The following is a 19,141-nucleotide window of genomic DNA, read 5'->3' on the forward strand; positions in this document are numbered from 1 at the left end:
TACATACCTCGTTTTAACTAGAGACCACATCTCCAAATATGATCCACATCTGAGCTACTGAGAGTTAGATCTTCAACATATGTATTTGAGGGGGATGCAGTTCAGCCCATAACACTCCCGTGCTTTCCAGCGTTGCCCAGTATTTCTTACAATTCTGCAGGGCAGCGGGGTGGCCACGAGGCAGTGGAGAGGGCTTGAGTGTGGCAGTTAGGTCCCTATTAAACAGCCGGCTTAAACACTTCCTAGCAGTGTGACCTGGGGAAATTATTTAGCCTCTTCTTAGCCTTGGTCTCCCCTTTTGCAAAATAAGGCTAAACATACCCTCCTTGCCAGGCAGCGGCGAAAAGCAGGAGCTGATAAATGTGGGAAAACGGGCACAGCGCTTCTCAGGTGTGGACGGAACCCCTCTGAGGTTTCCACCACCCTGGGAAGACGAGTCCAGTCCTTCCACAGCCAGCAAGGCCCGTGTGGCCCGACTCAGTCTCACCAGCAGAACCTGAGGAGCCAGGGACCCCCACCACGTAGAATTTTAGAGGCTGTGATGGAAAAGAAACCCCTAGAAAGATAAAACGGGGAGTGAAAAACTATGGTATGTTTTACAGTGTTTACTTAACACGCCAGTGCTTTAAACACTCACATACTGTGACTGTAGGCACAGCTTCAGCTGGAGAGACGGTCCGAGTCTAAAGCTGAGGGTCTTCTGAACTCGGGGCCACAGCCTTTTGCCACAGATTCCCTCACAAGTCTGTGCTCCTGCGACTCCGGCTTCCTTCACTTCAGTCCCCCACCCGCCCCAGGCTCCTCGCTGGCCACACAGGACGGCGGGACAGTCGGTGTTTCAGGTCGAGCCTCCGACAGCGTTTCCTTAGGGAAGGATCCCCGCACTGGGGACGTGAGCGCGCCACGCGCACACGGGTCGGTTTCCATCACACCCTGACCTCCGAGGGCTGCGTGCCCAGTCTTTTCAGCAGGGACCGCGGTTGCCATGACGTACGTAACTCGCTGCACCTGGGATGTTTAACCTCTGCCCCTGCTGCTGGAATGCGGGCTCTCCTTTCCAATCCCAAAGTGCGTGCAGGCTCTGCACCGCCAGTCGGGCAAAAGCGAGACCCGCCCTCCCTCCTGCGCCCACGCCCCGCCGGCTCGCGCCCCCTGTGCTCCGCCTTCGCCGCCGAGGACGACCCCTGTTCCCCAGTCAGGGCACGGTCTCTCATCATCTGTCTGTTTCAATCTCCCTGAAATACCTTCCTTGCCCTCTCTGCTTGGAGAAATCCAATTTAAGGCCTAACTCCTTCTTGAACTACGTGGCAGAAGGAAATTGCTGCTGCTTCTGCCCCGCGCCCTCCGTTGTGGCACTTACCGCGTGGGTTCTATTTAATTGTGTACATGTCTATTTCCTCCGCTAGATTATACGTTCTCTGAAGACAAGCAATCATTTTGTTCTCATCTCCATATCTCCCATGTCTGGCCTAGGGTCTCGCACAATGCCTGGGGCGGAGTACATATTCTGCAGTGATTCTTGCGTTCAGTTCTTTGTTCTCATGGATGCTTGAGGTGTTTGAATTGACCGAGGTTTGAGGGATTTACGCCAGCACTCTCCTGCACACGACTAAGGCTAATGCTCTTTAGGCAGCGTGATATTACAACTCCTCTTAGGTTTAAAGGTAATACGTGTATGGACACTTGCTTATACGGGTGTGCTTTGGTTGCAAGCCAAAAACTGGGTGTTTAGGCTCTGGTTAACTTGATCAAAAAGGAAGTTTTGTGGACAGATATCAGGAGTTGAGAGACTCAGTGGCTGGAGAAGCAGGGTTTTATGGTCGGAGCCCAGGTAGCGCCAGGGACCACTGACTGGAGCAACAGGAAGGAAATGGCAGCAAGAACAGCTTTTTCTAGTTTGTTCCTCTAGAAGAAATCACTTAAGTCACCCTCAGTTTCTGCCACTCTATTCAAGATTTAAATTGACTGGAAGGTGCATCAAGTTTGGGTTATGTACCCAACCACTGGCGTGGTGAGGCAGGAACATCTGTCTAACAAGAAATTCCCCCAGATTAAATTCAGTGGGAGGTCAGATAGTCCTCAAAAGGGAATGAGTGTTCTATGGGAAAGAGGCAAGGGATGCTGGTTGCCAAAAAACCCACAAACGCCTTCTACATTTGTGTCCTAAAATTAACTGTAACCCAACACTATAACGATTGTTATGCAGTTATTATTAAATCATATGATTTTTCATCTATAGCTTCTCACTCAGAGTAGACCCTTAATCCAACTAAAAAAAAAAGCTTTTATATTTTTTTCTAAACTGCTAACTTATGGGGACTTCCCTGGCAGTCTAGTGGTTAAAGCTCCATGCTTCCAATGCAGGGCGCGCGCGTTTGATACCTGGTCGGGGAACTAAGATCCTATATTGCTGCGCGGCGCAGCCAAAAAAAAAAAAACAAAAAACAACTGCTAACTTATGAGACAGTAGATGTGCTGTGACAGGACTTAAGTGAATGAGCAGTAAAAAGAACGGCCAGTGGTACAGTGACATCGGTGAGTTCTAGCCGTCCATCTGGATCACCATCAAGTCGTTATCCCTGTGGCGGGATGGTGTGGAGCAATGGAGTTCTTCAGCAGCCCTTTCGGGCCAGTGCTGCGTTACAGCCCATTTAGCTCCTGCGTGTACGTAGTGGAGCCCGAGTGATGAAGCAATCATTGGCTCAATTAACTAACATTAAAATACTGTATCCCTAGAATCATAATCAGGGGAACATGATCATTTACTCTGGAAAATATCTGAGACATTTTCCCTGCTGGGTAGAGAGGGAAAATTAAATTACATGAAATGAATTCCCAGTTCTCCATATGTGAACTACTCACATGGCAGATCATCAGTTCAAGGGCTGTTATGTGTCACCATGGCCATGACCATGACCCAGCTAGTCAGTGACATGGCAGCTGAGAAATTGTATGGATAAAAAATATGTTTTCCCTGGTTATTTGCATTGATGGTATACTTTATAAAAACTACAGGAATAGAGAATGTTTCTTAAACTTGAGGTTTTATTTTAGCTGCCATATTACTCTTTTTGTTTCAAATATCCCTTCAGTCAAGTTAGAAATTCCAGTCTTTTCATGGTCTATAGTTCTGGTTATCACAAAGTTTCTTAGCGGCTATTTTCTCTAGAATGGCTCCAAAACTCTTACCTTCTGGTATCAATTTTCATTCATTTTTTCCCTCCTTTCTTTTAATAAAGTACCATTTTCCCCCGTAGCAAAGGATCAAAATGTCTTTCATACTTTTGCACTTTTTATTACATATAGGATAGGAAAATCTCTTTTATATTAAAGTAATTCGTTTACAGTTCAGTTTATCACAACAACCAGAAATCTTAGCAGTTGTGTGGATAACTGGAACTATTCTTAGAACCTTTATATTTTTAACCCTTCCTGAAATGACAGGTGTGTCAAATAAACAAGACATTTCTGGCTAACAAATTTTGCAATCTCTCTTTCAGAAGCTGTCAGATTCTAGAACTTCCTGATGGCTTTGTTTACTTAGCCGTTCTCAAACTTCCTCTCCCAAACCCATTACTCTCTTAAAAACTATTGAGAACTTTTGTTTATGGGAGGTTATATCTACTAATATTTACCATATTAGAAATAAATAGCGAGATGTTTTTAAAATATTTTAAATAGACTATAGAGGCTTCCCTGGTGGTGCAGTGGTTAAGAATCCGCCTGCCAATGCAGGGGACATGGGTTCCAGCCCTGGTCCGGGAAGATCCCACATGCCATGGAGCAACTAAGCCCATGCGCCACAACTACTGAGCCTGCACTCTAGAGCCTGCAAGCCACAACTACTGAGCCCACGTGCCTAGAGCCCGTGCTCCGCAACAAGAGAAGCCACCGCAACGAGAAGCCCGCGCACCTCAACGAAGAGTAGCCCCCACTCGCCGCAACTAGAGAAAGCCCGCACACAGCAATGAAGACCCAATGCAGCCAAAAATAAATAAATAAATTTATTTAAAAAATTTAAAAAAAATAAAATGACTGTAATAAACCCACTGCCTGTTAAAATGAATATTTGCATAAAAACATGTTTTTGGAGTAAAATTGATTAGAAGAATAGCATTGTTTCATATTTTGACTATTTCTTTAATGTCTGGCTTAATGGAGTCCCACAATATGCTTGTGCATTTAATCCGTTGTGATATCTCATTGTGACTGAAGTATATGGAGAAAATCTGATCTCACAGGGATATGTAATTAGAAAAGGGAGGAGTATTTAATAACCTTCTCATGTATTGATAATTGGATTTTCTTCTTTGGTACAACACTGGAACTCAACAAGTGGTAACTTCTTAAAGGTTGGTTGAATGGGGAAACCAAAGCCATATCAGTGAGCTTTTCTTCCTCTGTTACATGAAAACCCATCAATCTGTCTCCTACTCTGAATGGATCTTTCACCCACATATGATTTTGTAACTTCCAAATGTTGACAAATTTCATTATTACTATGTTAACAAAAAAATCACAGTTGCTAATATCCTCACTGATTTCATCAATAACATTCTTTTGAATATTAGGAAACTATCAAGCTCATGGCGGTATATGAAGGTTTTTAAATATTCTAAATTTTAAAAAAATTAATTAAGTAATGTATTTATTGGCTGTGTTGGGTCTTCATTGCTGCGCGCGGGCTTTCTCTAGTTGCAGCGAGTGGGGGCTACTCTTCGTTGCAGTGCGTGGGCTTCTCATTGTGGTGGTTTCTCTTGTTGCGGAGCACGGGCTCTAGGTGTGCGGGCTTCAGTAGTTGTGGCACACGGGCTCAGTAGTTGTGGCTCGCGGGCTCTAGAGCGCAGGCTCAGTAGTTGTGGCGCACGGGCTTAGTTGCTCTGCGGCATGTGGGATCTTCCCAGACCAGGGCTCGAACCCGTGTCCCCTGCATTGGCAGGCAGATTCTTAGCCACTGCACCACCAGGGAAGTCCCTAAAAATTCTAATTTTTGATTCACAGATGTGTGTGTGTGTGTGTGCGCACGTGTGTGTATGTTGCTACCTTAGAGTATTTAGAAAGAGAATTCTTTTTTTTTTTTTTTTAATTTATTTATTTATTTTTGGCTGTGTTGGGTCTTCGTTTCTGTGTGAGGGCTTTCTCTAGTTGCGGCAAGCGGGGGCCACTCTTCATCGCGGTGCACGGGCCTCTCACTATCGTGGCCTCTCTTGTTGCGGAGCACAGGCTCCAGACGCGGAGGCTCAGTAGTTGTGGCTCACGGGCCCAGCTGCTCCGCGGCATGTGGGATCTTCCCAGACCAGGGCTCGAACCCGTGTCCCCTGCATTGGCAGGCAGATTCTTAACCACTGCGCCACCAGGGAAGCCCAGAAAGAGAATTTCTTACTGACTGGAAAACTTGCTCTTGGGTCATGATTTTTGGTATGAGTGACCTTTGAACCAGATCTTTTTGCAACAAATCATTTCTCCTTTTGCTCACTTCCATTTGTTTTTGGCCAAATATTTTGTTAATATACAAAGTGATATATATTTGTTGTAGAAAAATAAAAAAACTAAACAAGTATATAGATAAATAGATAGGGGCTATATATATATGTGTGTGTGTGTGTGTGTGTGTGTATATATATACACACGCACACAGTGTCCCCCCCTTATCTGCGGGGAATATGTTCCAAGACTGTCAGTGGATGCCTGACACGTGTAGGACCAAACTCCATGTGTACTGTTTTTTCCTATACATACATACCTATGATAAAGTTTAGTTTATAAATTAGCCACAGTAAGAGATTAACAACAGTAACTCATAATAAAATAGAACAATTCGAACAACATACTGTAATAAAAGTTGTGTGAATGTGATCTCTCTCTCTCTCTCTCTCAAAATATCTTATTGTACTGTACTCACCCTTCTTCTTGTGACGATGTGAGATGATAAAATGTCTATGTGAAGAGATGGAGCGAGGTGAGTGACGCAGGCACTGTGACCTAGTGTTAGGCTCCTACTGACCTTCTGACGCTAAGTCAGAAGGAGGACCATCTGCTTTGGGTCAGCAGTCAGGAGCAGATGACATCTATGGCTGGGACCCTGCGTGGGGTGGAGATTTCATCACGCTACTCAGAACGGTGCACAATTTAAAACTTATGTATTGTTTATTTCTGGAATTTTCCATTTAATATTTTCAGACCGAGGTCGACCGTGGGTAATTGAAACCACAGAAAGCGAAACTACAGATAAGGGGGGACTGCTGTACCCACAATGCCACTAACTAAGACAACACGGTGAGCAGTTTGGTGCATATCATGTTGTCTTTTTCTCTATTTTGTTTTAAGTAGTCATTGGACCTGTCTAGAAAAAAAATAATCACAAGTAATTCATGTTCCAAGGTTACTTTCCTCATTTCCATCTAAATTAGATACAACTCTTAGCCAAGTTTTCACTGTTTTTTTTTTTTTTCCTTCTGGAAAGCAGTTCTATCACTTTTACAATACTATCAAGTTTTAGTTTCCTATGGCTGCTTTGTCAAACTACTATAAACTCAGTGGCTTCCAACAACACAATTTATTATCTTACCATTGTGTAGGGTCTCACAGAGCTAAAACCAAGGTGTCAGCAGAGCCGTGTTCCCTTCTGGAGGCTCTGGGGGAGAATCTGGTTTTTTGCCTTTTCCAATTTATAGAGGCCGCCTACATGCCCTGGCTCACGGCCTCTGTCTTCAAAGCCACCAAGCATGGCTTGAGTGCTTCTCCCACTGCCATCTCATGGTCACATCTCCCTCTGACCACAGCTAGGAAAGGACCCATGTGATTAGATTGGGCACATGCAGATAATCCAGGAAAATCCTGCCATCTCAAGGCCCTTAATTTAATCACATCTTCAAAATTTCTTTTTCCATGTAAGGTAAATATTCACAGGTTTTGAAGATTAAAGTGTGGACATCTTTGGGGAGCTATTCTTTTGCCTTCCACGATTATTGGCAGCAGTCTGAGGAGGCTTCATTGTTTTCAAAAGCAATTGATATCATTTAAAAAACAGTATGCCATATCTGCGTAGTCTTCACCAAATATCTTATTCATTAATCTGTGCTAAAGTAGATTTGGATGTTTTGTATTGTCCTAACCATGACTGTGTTCTAATTTCCACACTCTTTATGTATCCAGAAACAGGTAATCCGTTTACACCTGTCATTTGTCAATGCCCTTTAAATAAATGATTATATTAAATATGGCAAGCAACACAACACTCAGTGATCAGAAATCTAGTCTACTTTTCAGTTAAAATCTCTTGAATGTTAAGGCCTTGTGTAGAGTGATATTTTCCACTCATTCAAACAATGACAGCCAGGCCTGTTTTCAGTCAGCTTTCCAAGTTGATCTTAAGCCCTAGTGAAGAGATTAAGAAACAAAAGTAGGGTGAAGCAAGTAGTGCTTTTCGAATAATGAAACAAAGGGAGTCTATACTTATTAGGGTGGAGAAGGGCAACTGATGTGACTGAAATGATGGAAGAGAGAAGGTTCATTGGAAGAACAAGCTGCGAAGTGTGGACGCTTCAGTTTGTCGGGATATAGGCTCACACACACAGCACACACAATTCTAAAGCATGTGAGTAAGATGAGATGGATTTGTTAGCTAAGCTCAAAATACTAAAGGAAGGAGCACCGGCTGAAACTTGAACAAGATAAGTACAATAAACTTGAACAAGGTAAGTACAATTTATTGTACTTATCTTGTATACGATAAGTACAATAAACAATAGATAAGTAAATAAATGACCTCACGAAGCAGGTAATAGACCGCTGGAGTTGAATTTCTTATTCTTTCAGTCAACTTTCGTTGATAAGGTGTGCATGGGACAGACACTTGTGAATTGCTATGATTGCTACAAATCAGAAATGAGTGACATGATCTCTGTCCTGAAAGGGCTGTTGTGAGAGTTAGGTGAACAGGAATGTAGACCGATAATTACGTTATAGTGTGAGCTAAACCTAGCCTCTGAACGGGAGGCTGTGAGGCTGGAGCTTCTGAGTCTGCTCTGTCTCACTCAGGCTGCGGGTCGGTAAAAACGGTGATGGGGGAGCTCAAAGAGAAAGTGAAATTTGACTTGAATCGTGAACGGGAAGTCAGAGCACAGGGAAATGACCGAGTCAAACAGCTTTGCAAAGGCCTGAGTGTGGGGACAAGCATGTGCAGACTGCCAGTCAAAGCACCCCTGTCAGGCTTCTGAATCTTGGAGAAAGCAGAAGCCATGGAACCATATATTCAGGACCCAAAACTACAATTTTCCCACCCATCCTCCCATTTATCTTCTATTTACTCCTGTTATCATTAGTAGCCCAAACTTCTCAAGCCATTGACACAGGACACTCACTCTGAATCCCAACTCCTCGCCATTCTCCCCTATCCTCCCAAACTCTTTGTCCTTTGTCCTGTGTAATCCTGGGTTCTTACACCCAAGTACCTTAAGACCAAGAGATAAGCATCTTCCTTGCTCCATTTTGCTGCATTCAAATCATTTCTTTTCCTCCCTCCTTCAAAAACCAGAATTCCTTAGAAGTTAGTGACATCAGGGTTTATCATCTACTGACATCTTGGGAATCCACCTGCTTCGTGAAAGGCTTTGGCTCTGGGCTCACCGAGTTCCTCTTTCCTACCCTCCTAATCATTACTCTTGATGACATCTGCACCCACACGGCTGACCCAGCCGACCTCCCAGTCTGTTGTTCTATGATCTTCTCACCTCCAACCATATTTTCCTCTGCCCTATGACAGCTAGCTAGTGTCATCTCATCTCTTGTTTCTTTTGTAGCACTCATGATCTGCAATCACTGTTTTTTTTTTTTTTTTTGGCCGTGCCACGTGGCTTGTGGGATCTTAGTTCCCCAAACAGGGATTGAACTTGGGCCCTCGGCAGTGAAAGCGCGGAGTCCTAACCACTGGACCGCCGGGGAATTCCCTGCAATGATTTTATATGTTTGTTTGTTTATAGTCAGTTTTACCCACTAGATGCTCTGTAAGGACTGGGATTGTCTCTGCTTTGTTCGTATTTATCCCCAGCCCTTCGCATTGTTTGGGTGCACAGATGTTGGATTAATGAATGAATGGACTACAAACTTTGTGTCAGAAAATATTTAGAGATACAGTGGGAAAGATAGACAGAGAAAGGCTCTTAAAAAGTATCATATGCCATGCTAAGAGCTGGGTTTTACCCTGGGAACCTCCAGGAGATAGCCCCCAGGACGTGGGAGAAAATATATATTCCGGCAAAGACTTGTACTCAAAAATGTTAATAGCAGCTTTATTCATAATAGCCCAAAACACTGAACACATCCCAGATTTCCATCAACTGTTGAAGAGATAAACAAATTGTGGTGTATTCACACAAGGATTACTGTTCAGGAAAAAAAGAAAAGAATGAACCAGTAGTCCAGGTGACCACACGGATGAATCTCAAGAACACTGTGCTGAGGGAAGGAAGTCAGACAGGAGTTACTACATACGTCATAATTCCATTTATATGAAAGTCTAGAAAAGGGAAATCAATAGACAGAAAGCAGATCAGTGGTTGCCAGGAACCAGGAAAGGACGCGGGGCTTCCTTACAACAGGGCACAGGGAAACATTTTAGGGTGATGGAAATATCTGTACCACAAGCAAGGTGGAGGTCACGGGACTGTACACGTTTGTCAAAACGCATCGCGTGGCGCACTTAAAATTGAGCAGTGTTGTTGTATGTAAACTGTACCTTGATAAACCTGATTGAAATACAGATTTACAGATTTACAATATTTGTACAGATTTACAAATATTATAAATTACTAAGAGAAACAGAGGAAAAGCAAACTTTAAGATGATGTCAGAAACATGAGTTTGCCCTTCCCCCTCCCACCTTCTTCCCTTTGAAGCCACTGCTCTCAGGGAAGATTGTCCAGGAGCAGCTCTCACTCTTTGGGGCTCCCCTCGGGTGTATTGACAGGAGTGGAAAAATTTGTTTTCTTCCTGTGAGGTTACTTAGAGCTTTACTACAGGAATGAGGACTTCTGATTCTTAGTTTTTTTAAAGGCCTCAGAATTGCTACTAGAAATGTACAATTGCAAAGAAAGTAGACTCTAGTCAGGCAGACATGAGATCAAATCTTGTCACTTGTCACTTAGTAATTGACATTGTCACTTACCATTGGACATGTTATTAAACTGCCTAAAGCTTCAGTTGTTCTCTTCCAAAGAATGGAAATAACAGAGCAATCTTAGAGATTTGCCAGGAAGTCAAGCAGTTCCTCAGGAGTGGCCGGTGACAGCTGCTAGATCGGCTTGGCAAATGTCCCTAGATTTGGCTGGTATGGGGACAATGCGCCCACGTGGATTTGGATAGTGTGTTACTTACGGCGCAGCAGGCAGCATGAGCTTCGAGTCAGCATCAGTCTCCTTGCCCCTGAAGTCACATGGGAGAAATGAAGAGGCCCAGTGGACGTGGGTGCACAGTGGTCCTGCGTCACAGCTCAGGAATACCGAGAGCTTCAGAAACCCCCAACCGCACCCAGAGGCTGCTGACAAACCTGGCCACTCTGTGCTCTGGAGAGGACTGTTACATTAATTATCCTGAGATGTTAGCAAGTCTTCCCTGGGGCAGGGAGGGTGAGGTCTTCATCGTTACTCTCCTGGATGTCTCCAGGGAGAGGATGCTCTCGATCTTTACTCTCCTGGAATGGAAATACTTCTGAACAAATTGACTGATGATGCCTAACATGGAGAAATGTGAGAGATTCATGGAGAATTAGCTCCCAATAGGATTGAAGAATAAATGAATGCAAAGTACTAAGCGTAGTGTTTTCTACAAAGTAATCACATCATAAATTCAGATGGCAGTAATATTGACAATTATGATGATGGGGCAACACAGTGCGGGAAAAATGGCATCTTTCCTTTAAACCTGGCACACAATTCCTTTGAGAAGGGGAGCTGTATTTGTTGGGGAAAACGTGCTGATAAGTGCTTGCAGTTGCAGTAACATGTGAGCACCCCAGGGTTTGCGTATTTGCTGACACCAGGATGAATGGAAGGGAGTGGAAGTGCTCTCTTTAAGACTGGAAAGGAATTTGTTGTTCTAAAGCAGTGTTTCTCAAAGAGCGGTCACAAGACCAGCATCAGTATTACCTGGGAGCTTAATAGAAATGCAGAATGCCAGGTCCCACCTCAGATCTACTAGATCAGAAACTCCGGGGTGGGCCCAGCAATCTGTGTTTCTAACAAGCCCCCAGTTGATCCTGAGGCAGAACTACTTAGTCCTGGAGAGGCTAGATGGAAGCGGGGGTGGGAATTTGTGAGTCTGGACTCTTTATGGAAGAACATGAGGAATCCTCAGTGGTAGGCCTAAAATGACTAAGAAAATATTAATATGGATTTTAAAAAATTAATTACTTTATTTATTTTTAAATTTATTTTATTTTTGGTTGCATTGGGTCTTTGTTGCTGCACGCGGGCTTTCTCTAGTTGCGGTGCACGGGCTTTTCTTGTTGTGGAGCATGGGCTCTAGGCGTGCAGGCTTCATCAGTTGTGGCACATGGTCTCAGTAGTTGTGACTCCTGGACTCTAGAGCGCAGGCTCAGTAGTTGTGGCTCACGGGCTTAGCTGCTCCACGGCATGTGGGATCTTCCTAGATCAGGGCTTGAACCCATGTTCCCTGCATTGGCAGGCGGATTCTTAACCACTGCGCCACCAGGGAAGTCTGCATTTTGTTTTAATTTTCATGTATTTATTAATGAAGTTGACATTTCTGTATTTGAGAGGAGATAATGTATATCTTTAATCACTGTTTTATTTATCATTTCCTGCTTACCTTCTAATCTAATCTAATCTAATCTGTTCTAATCTCCGGTGGGTAACGTGCCTGGTAAAAAGTTCCTGGATTTACAAAGTACAAGGGAGAAGATCCTAAATGAGGAGTGGTTCTAGCAGTTACCGTCATCTTTACTCACGCAGGGAAAATGAACTGTGCAGGTGACAGCTGACAGGTGCCCTTGGACAGCTGTCACTACCCGGGGAGGGGACACTGATGCAAGCATGGGCGTATGTAGTGCCTGACGCACACGGTGATTTTGCAACTGGACGTAAGAATCAGCGCTTCAGAAACAATATTATCTACGTGGGAAAGTCATTAAAATTTTTTTTAATCTAGTTTGTAAGAATTGTCTGAGAAAATGTGAGGTCTTCATCCTCCAGTAAGCTCAGCACTAAATCAAAAGCCTTGACAGGCATGAAAGGGAGAAGGTGTGCGCCCCACATTGCTTACGGTGAGGAAACACAAGTGGTACCCGTGGTGCCCGCCTAGCACCTCATTGCTGCCTCACAACCTGGTCCTTCTCACATGTACATTTTCGCTTGTTTTTCCTCCCCTTCTTCACTTAGCCCATATGCTCTGGGGAAAGCTGACTCCCACCTTCAACTATAGAGATGGCCTCCGTCTAAATCCCATGGACGATTCCATTTCCTTCGACAAAGTCTTTGACATACAAAGGGTAGCCATGACCTAAGGGGTCTGGTCAAGAGCAACCCTGGTCTGTTGCTATGCACATTGGGCTACCCGTGACCTCTCGCCCTGAGGGAGAAAGTGCGCAGCTAGTTTGCTACCAGCAAATACCCATCAGCCCTGTGTGGAAGAGAATTAGACTTCCAATCCAGTTAAATGATGCTGAAGGTCTAACATAGATGGAGGGAAACTGTCTTCGATGACATTGTTAAGCCACTGGCTCAAGGAACCCTGAAGCCCATTATACCTCTGATTTCCAGGTACCTAAGCTGAACATTCTCTCTGTTATTTAAGCAAGAAATGAAAAGGAAAAGAGCTGGTAACTGTTCCCATCGCACTTTTAAAGCTGTCCATTTATGTTCTGAGCTTCCATCAGGCTAGTTACACTGTAGTCAGATTTTAAAATTTAAATCAGATCATGTCACTCTCCTGCTCTTAATCCTGCAGTGGCTTCTGTCACACATTACTAACAATGACAATAATAATAATAATAATGATGATGAATCATCTAGCACCCTCCCTGGCCACATGCCTTCTGGCCCCTTGTTGCCTCAGTCCCTCCCTCGGGGGCTCCAGCTGCTACAGCTCTTGTCTCAGGGCTGCTGCACTTACTATTCCTCTGTCTGGAATGCCTTTGCCCAAGGTCTTCACATGTAAGTCTCTGACTTCATTCATTTACCAGTTCAACTATCAGTCATCAGAAGGGGCTTCGATGACCCCCTTATCTAAAGCAGTGCCTACCCCCTTCACACTGTCCCTTACTCTGCTCTATTTTTCTTCTTGGTACTTATCCCTGCCTGAATTTATATCACTTGCTCTTTAAATCTGTCAATCTCACCAGAATGTAAGTTCCATAAGGGTAAGACTTTACTTTATTCACAACTGTGTCTCCAGCACCTAGAACATTTCCTGGCATACAGTAAACAGTCAATAAATTTTTATTGAAGAGAAAATAAAGAAGAAAATAAAAGTCTCAAAGAGTGATCTTCCTGGGCTTCCCTGGTGGTACAGTGGTTGAGAATCTGCCTGCCAATGCAGGGGACACGGGTTCGAGCCCTGGTCTGGGAAGATCCCACATGCCGCGGAGCAACTAGGCCCGTGAGCCACAACTACTGAGCCTGCGTGTCTGGAGCCTGTGCTCCGCAACAAGAGAGGCCACGATAGTGAGAGGCCCCCACTTGCCGCAACTAGAGAAAGCCCTCGCACAGAAACGAAGACCCAACACAGCCAAAAATAAATAAATAAATAAATAAAAATTTTTTAAAAAAAGTGATCTTCCTTAAGAAGAGCCATCAATGTCCAGTTGTTGGCTGTTTTTATCTTAGTAATGGGGTACACATTGCTGGTCGGGTGACCCAAGAACATTCCCTACCCACTTCTTCCTGGATGCTTTCCACTATCCTGCCGGCAAATTTTATTTTTTATTTATTTATTTATCTTATTTTTGGCTGCGTCGGGTCTTAGTTGAAGCATGTGGGATCTTTCGTTGCAGTGCGCTGGTTTCTCTGTAGTTGTGGCCTGTGGGCTTAGTTGCCCCGCGGCAGGTGGGATCTCAGTTCCCCGACCAGGGATCGAACCCGCGTCCCCTGCACTGGAAGGCGGATTCTTAACCACTGGACCACCAGGGAAGTCCCATGCCTGCAAATTTTAAATACTTGTTTTTCTTAGTCTTCACTGCTGCTATGGGCTTGCCAATATAACAGTTCTGGCTGATGAGACGTAAGTGGGAGTCTGGAGTGTGTTTCTGGGAGTGCTTTTGATTGCCTGGCAAAAGGAACAAGCAAGGCTGACTGTCTTTCCTCCTTATTTGAGCTCAGAAGCCAGGTTGATCGTGGTGATGAAGCGGTGATCTTGTGACCAAAAGACTACAGGACTAAGAGAAAAGTCATCAGATGACTAAGCTATTCAAACAATACCAATAATGAGAAAATGAGCTCCACTTGTTGACTGAGTTTTCTATTACTTATAGTGCAACAAATCATAACAGAGTGGTGACAAAAAAAAGGTACAATATTAACAAATATTTATTGAGCATCATAAGTGCACAACGCTGTGGTGAGTGGCAATGTGGCTACAATGACCAACAACTCACTGTTCCTGGTCCCCAAAGATTCCAACCTAATGTGGAGACATACCCTAATAAGGTGGAATGGGATCACTGCTAAAGTCCCCACCTGACTGTGAGATTTGTGAAGTCACTGCCCAGTGGCCACCACCTTGCCTGATGTATACAGGTGTGAAATAAACGTACTGAGTGAATGCATGTGAGATGAACTCCCCTTGGGTGCATCGGGGAAGACTTCAAAGTCTTGAGTGGCAACTTAAAGTATGGGTAGGATTTCAACAGGGAGAAATGGTGGGAGAAAGGTAAACAGGCAACTTAGGCAGAGAGAACACAGGCTCAAAGGCCTCATGGAAGGAACTCATAACATACATAAGAGAATGGAGATTGCCCTTTCTTTTCTAGGTAAAAAATAGGCATTTTTTCTAGGTAAAAAAATGTATGCTACCGCTTCTAACTTAAGAAAGGGTGATAGGTAAATATTTATGTCTTCATAAGATTTTAAAAATTAACTTAAGCAGATACACACTAGTGAAAAATATTTATTTTGCAAACAGAATACAGTAAAAACAATGTTCTTGTTTACTCTGACAAGTGATACCTTGCAAATGGGAGGTACATAAATTTGCATATCCTCATCTGCAACCAGATGCAATTTTTAAAAAAATTAATTAATTAATTTATTTTTGGCTGTGTTGGGTCTTCGTTACTGTGCGAGGGCTTTCTCCAGTTGCGGCGAGCGGGGGCCACTCCTCATCGCGGTGCGCGGGCCTCTCACTGTCGCAGCCTCTCTTGTTGCGGAGCACAGGCTCCAGACACGCAGGCTCAGTAGTTGTGGATCACGGGCCTAGTTGCTCCGCAGCATGTGGGATCTTCCCAGACCAGGGCTCAAACCCGTGTCCCCTGCATTGGCAGGCAGACTCTCAACCACTGCACCACCAGGGAAGCCCCCAGGTGCAATTTTTAAAGACTGATGAGTACAAAGCTCTTTAACGTTTTTAGAGCTTAGTCTGTGAAGTGAAAATAAAAACATTATCAAGAGCTCAAAGATGTGTTTTGTGTATGCAAAACAGCTCTGAATGGAAATTGTTTCAAGAGAACAAACCTCTGAGTTTTATGGGGATGAGAATCAGGGGGCCGGGAGGAAGGCATAAGGTCTCTCCCAGAGCTTACCGTATCTCCTGTGATGTGCAATTGAAACAGGAGGGAAGGGGGCAGGGCACAACCTTTAAAAGAATGACATAGCTGTTGAGGACACAAGAAAAACTGGTTAGAACCAACTAGGCCCTAGATGGCAGAAGACTGAACTTCCAATAGACCTTGATCCTCATTATACGCTCATTGCAATACATCAGCTAAATGACACACCCATGGGCACCATGACAGTTCTGAGTCCGACCATAAAAGGCCAAAAAGTGGGCAGTGACCCAATTCATGGAAATCTCTGCCCCTTCTCCAAAATAGTTGGAAGAATCCTCCCACTCATTAGCCTGTGAAATTACCCAGCCTATATTTCGGGGCATCTCACCTTCCAAAATGGCCCGCACTCTGTCTGTGGAGTGTGTATCTCTCTCAATAAATCCACTTCTTACCTATCATCTTGCCACTCACTGAATTCTTTCTGTGATGAGACATAAAGAACCTGAGTTTCATTAAGTCCTGAAACCAGGTGTGTGATCTCAATATAAAAGACAGTGGGTTCAAGTCCCAATCTGAGTTATGCGGTTTCACAATCACCTTCATTTGAGGTAGGTATTATTACCTCAAACTATGGTTGTCAGCAACTCAAGGTCAAGGTAAGACTGGCTCAAGGTTTTCCTCAGCTTCAGTGGAAGTCCAATGTCCTAAAACTTCTATTTCCTGAGGGACATCCATTTCAAAGTAACCTCTCAATCAGCCTCCACTAAAAACTTTTACTTGGCTGTATATCCTGAGATTTTTTCCCCCATGTCTCCCCTGGTAGATATCCATGTGAGAAAACCATGGAAATTTGCTACTAAATTTAATTCACACACACACAAACAGAAGATGTTATCCTCCCCTCGCCCGCCACCCAATCACGGCACTCGTTGGAATGACCTGTACAGTGAGTACAGGGACTCAACATTAAGAAGTTATGCAGGAGAGAAAGCAACCAAGGAGACTGAGAAAGAGGAAGAAGCAAGGTAGGAGGAAAGCAAGGAAACTGTGGGGTCTCGGAAGTAAAGGGGGAAGAGCTCCGACGAGGAGCTGTGTTGAAGGCCATGTTCAACTGCACTGAATTCTGCAGAGCGTTCAGAAGATCGAGGGAGGAGAAGTGACCAGTGAGTGTGGTGAACTGACAAGAAGCATCAGAGTGGAACCAGAAGTCCAAGTGGGATGGATCGATGACCAGGCAGGGAGAGAAAATGGAGACAGCATGGGAGGCAGATGTTTCAAGAAGTTTCGCTGAGAATGTGGAGATGGAGGGAGATGTGGGATAAAGGGAACATTTTTTGAAAACTATATTTAGGGACCTCCCTGGCGGTCCAGTGGTTAAGACTCCATGCTCCCAATTCAGGGGGCCCGGTTTCAATCCCTGGTCAGGGAACTAGATCCCGCATGCCGCAACTAAGACCCGGCGCAACCAAATAAATAAAAATATATTTTAAAAAAAGAAAACTATATTTATATTCAGTGGGAATGGCTCAAAAGTGAGGGAGAAATAGACAAAGCAAGAGAGAGAAAGAGGGAGGAGAGAAAGGATAATTACAAAGGCTGTGTTGAGTGGGAAGGAGAAGTTTGCCTTTGATGGGAGCAAATATACTTCGAAAGAGCAGGAATGAAGAGAAGGGAGCAGATGCCAGGGGCTGGTGATTTGGGGTGGGAGGGTGAGGGAGCTCCCGCCTAAGTTCTCCCTTAGTTCTCCACAAACACACACCCTGTGACAGCAGAGGCGTATCCTTCTGAGCTGTTGTTCAAGAAAATCCCTTTGAGTGAGTTTCCTCCCCTTCTCTTGTCGAATATAAGGCTGGGAAGTGCAAAATCACAAAAAGGGGGTGTAAATGCCGTGTCTCCATCTGCTGGCTGGCAGTTAGCTTAGCGCGGAGACCAGGAGACAGAAGCCCTGTCCTTCCTGATGATTGTATTTCAAAGGAATGGCGTTCAAGTCCTTGAGAAAGGCTCTCCTGGGTTGTAAGAGATACAAATACATCTCAAGGGTTCAGAGAAAGAATTCACAGCTGTATGTCCTTTTTAGTAAATGCCCTAAGAAACAGCAGTCGGGGCCCATGTCAGGTGTTGGCTATAACAAACAGTAAATTCTTTGGGCAGCCTTGAGCTTTCTCAGGCAGGCACTTAAGGGGGTTTGGGGTCATCTTAGGGATGAGGCCTTGAGCTGTCAGAAACTGTTAGTGTTGGGACTTCCCTGGTGGTGCAGTGGTTAAGAATCAATCTGCCAATGCAGGGGACACAGGTTCGAGCCCTGGTCTGGGAAGATCCCACATGCCACGGAGCAACTAAGCCCATGCACCACAACTACTGAGCCTGCACTCTAGAGCCCATGAGGCACAACTACTGAGCCCACGTGCCACAACTACTGAAGCCTGTGTGCCTAGAGCCTGTGCTCCGCAGCAAGAGAAGCCACCACAATGAGAAGCCTGCCCCCGCTTGCCGCAATTAGAGAAAGCCTGCGCGCAGCAACGAAGACCCAATGCAGCCAAAAAAAAAAAAAAAGATAGTTGTTTAAAAAAAGCTGTTAGTGTTTGTACAAGTCTTTTGATGTGGTGGGAGGGTGGTGGGCAAAATCATTTGTGCTGAGGGTCTGTAGTTTTTCTAGGCCAAGGCTGAGGCCTAGTTGAGAAGAAAGCTCAGAGGGGCGTGGCTAGAGTTCGGTCAGGGAGAGAATCGTCACTCTCCACCCAGCAGGGTCACATCATCCTTTATTGTTTAACTAAATGAAGAAAACTTGCATGCTGTTTTCTTGCCTTATTCCAGCCAAGATGAATTCTCTCTTCCGAACTCATAGCATCTATTGTAGTACTTCTCATATAGAAAGTTATCATGTTGGGGGCTTCCCTGGTGGTGCAGTGGTTGAGAATCTGCCTGCCAATGCAGGGGACACGGGTTCGAGCCCTGGTCTGGGAAGATCCCACATGCCGCGGAGCAACTAGGCCCGTGAGCCACAACTACTGAGCCTGCGCGTCTGGAGCATGTGCTCCGCAACAAGAGAGGCCGCGATAGTGAGAGGCCCGCGTACCGCGATGAAGAGTGGCCCCCACTTGCCGCAACAAGAGAAAGCCCTTGCACAGAGGCGAAGACCCAACACAGCCATAAATAAATAAATAAATAAATAAATAAATAAATAAATAAATAAATAAATAAATAAATAAAAAAAAAGAAAGTTATCATGTTGTACCTCTTGGCAAATTTTATTATCTTATTTCATCATGTACCTGCTCATGTTGGTCTTGGCTACCCGACTACATCACAATTTCCTATAGGAACATTGGGCTAATGTTGCCAACATCTTTTTACAGTATAGATTCTGTGTAGCACTTGGTCATTACAAAACAGGAGGAAAGGGGGCAGGACACAACCTTTAAA

The sequence above is a fragment of the Balaenoptera ricei genome, chromosome 17, assembly GCF_028023285.1.
Source record: "Balaenoptera ricei isolate mBalRic1 chromosome 17, mBalRic1.hap2, whole genome shotgun sequence".
Classification (NCBI taxonomy): domain Eukaryota; kingdom Metazoa; phylum Chordata; class Mammalia; order Artiodactyla; family Balaenopteridae; genus Balaenoptera; species Balaenoptera ricei.